The sequence below is a fragment of the Brassica oleracea genome, chromosome C3 (genome assembly GCF_000695525.1).
Source record: "Brassica oleracea var. oleracea cultivar TO1000 chromosome C3, BOL, whole genome shotgun sequence".
In the NCBI taxonomy this organism is placed as follows: domain Eukaryota; kingdom Viridiplantae; phylum Streptophyta; class Magnoliopsida; order Brassicales; family Brassicaceae; genus Brassica; species Brassica oleracea.
The window spans coordinates 64,308,578-64,311,128 of record NC_027750.1 but is presented as its reverse complement, the minus strand read 5'-3'; the positions used below and the strand labels follow the sequence as shown (position 1 = coordinate 64,311,128).

The 2,551-nt window shown below is 31.7% G+C and overlaps 1 pseudogene; it reads right to left on the bottom strand.

The window, feature by feature from the left end:
• Positions 1–1,645: 1,645 nt before the first annotated feature.
• LOC106331234 lies at positions 1,646–2,227 on the bottom strand (annotated as a pseudogene).
• Between the last annotated feature and the right edge of the window lie 324 nt (positions 2,228–2,551).

The following is a 2,551-nucleotide window of genomic DNA, read 5'->3' as shown; positions in this document are numbered from 1 at the left end:
AGAATAATTAAATTTTATTATTATTAAGTAGATTATAAATGGTTATATGCAAATATTATTATATATTGATGGATTTAATATTTTCTAACCAAAAGAAAAACCAAAAAGTAATAGATAAAAGTAAATATTTAATTTCTATTAATATGTGTGAACAACCTTAAACATTATATATTTGTATCAAGATGAAGTATAAACTAAACTATTTAAGTATAAAAATAAAAAAAACCCGCATGGTTGTGCGGATCAAGATCTAGTGGAATTTTAAAGGTTAAGACGCTAAGAGAGATTTTGAACGTGTAAAAATGGGTTGAGGTTCAGACAAATAGAGTCAGAATTGGACATCGAATCGAGAGATGAAAATAATAAAGCATGCAATGGGAGCTTCCTCAGTTTATAAAAAAAAAAAAAAAAATGGGAGCTTCCTCCCCAAGGATGGTTTGAATGCAGTTTTGCTCCTAAGACCATCTCCAATGTATTTCCCTATTTTTTCCTCTAAAATATGGAAACTCTATAATTGAGATGGATTTGTCTCCAAGGTATTTTTTTATTTCTTCTTCTAAAAAAGAATATTCTTGATATATTCTTTTCTAATTTTACAAATAGTACATTTTATTTGTAAAAGTTGAAAACCAACTCAATTTAGTTTAACATTCATAAAATTATGATATTATTTACACTGAATATTTTTATAGAAACTATTATGTAAATAAAAGTATGATTATATATTTATATAAACAGTACATTTTCATTAAAAATATTTTTTTGGTTATAATTGTTAAATTAAAAAGTTAAAGGATCATTTTTTTAAATAAAAAAAATATGCTTCTATTATAGAAGAATGTTATTTCTTCCTCTAAATAGAGAGGTGAAAATAACAATCTCTTTTTTAGAGGAATAAATAGAGTAGGGTTGGAATAATTTTATCTCTAAATGCTATTATAGGGGCAAATATATAGGTGGGTTGGAGATGGTCTAAGAAACCCTTACGTACATGATATACATCATATATGTTAATACCAGACCGAAGAAGACTTATACATTCACTACTTCAAGAACGGCGATGTGTGTGGGATCTATATGATATAGCTAGGAACATCCTATATGATATACGGCATTGGAACTAAACTAAACAAAGGTGAATAGAGTATTGATATACGGCATTGGACTTCCAAGCTAAGTTATCACAACTTTCAATGGACCAGGTAAATCATGAAAGAAATCAAACAACTGATATGTAAGAACACTTTTAAGTCAGATATGTTACATTCTAATTATAGATTTATAGTTTTCCACCTTCATATATAGATTGTTCATACACTGTATTATCCTTTCACGGTTTATTTAAAAGAGTAGATATGTTAATAATTTATATATCTCCAGAAAAGTAAAATCCTTACCAACAGTAATTTACAATAGTTAGCATACACAAGGAAGATAAAATATGATGGCGTACCACCATAATTAATAGTAATATGAAAAATCACCAATTTCAAGAAAATACAGGTTTAATAGGTCTGAACTTTCACACAACATTTTCACATCTCGTCTTGGCTATCATTGAGTTTACCCATTTGAACAAATCAAGAATAACTTATCTTCTTCAACAATTCAAATTCTTGTTGGTCGTCATTACCATCCTCTTCGATCAATTTGTTCTTTGGTGGTTATACTGGAGATGAGTAGTCGACTTTCTCACTGTAAACACCATCAATTTGTTCTTTGGTGGCATGGCAATACCCATTAGAGTGGTGACGAGGGAAACGAAAATGAGCAAATGGTATTGTCCTTCCAAGTTCATGTTGTCGACAGAGTGAAGATGTAAGAGAAACAATTGCTGAGCGAACGCAGCGGCTAAAGCAAGAAACGAGCGGTTGCAGCTGCTCTAGGCCGTGCTCAGTCAAAGACTATTGCGAAAAAAGCATAGACAATAAAGAACATAGACATGGAGGCATGCTTGAAGCTGCGGATATGACTCGATGCAATGGTCCATCAGGGTCGAAGGGTTGGTGTCTCTTGGGACCAATGAAGAGTTGTCTGACTATCATGATTGATGAGGAGACCATGATTGTGTAAAGCTCTAAGCACCTGAACTTGGAGAAAGGGAGCCATGCGATGAAGAAAAAGTGATTGGGTTGAGACGAAAGAGTTTTATGTTGTTGAATGAATGCCACAAACAAATTAACAAGAAAAATACACCAGGTACAACATGTCCCACAGGTGATTCCATGTAATGGGTTTTGTGTTTAAACCCTTTTATTTTTCGTTTGTCTCGAGCTTATATATATATAGAGTGAGATTAGGACTCTGATCGTGAGGAAGAAATATTCATGAATGGATTGAAATTAATAAGAGTTGGAAATGAGTTAAAAATGTCCACGAGCCACGACCACCAGGCTCATTTAGAAAAGGTGTATCTGCTAGAAATTTTCTTATATCAATAAACTAATTTGTTCAGAGAACGATAAGATAACATAAGTGAGCAACATGACCATCATATTATCCCAAGCCAAAAAGAGTCAACAACATGTTTTTTTTACTAACAACATGATTT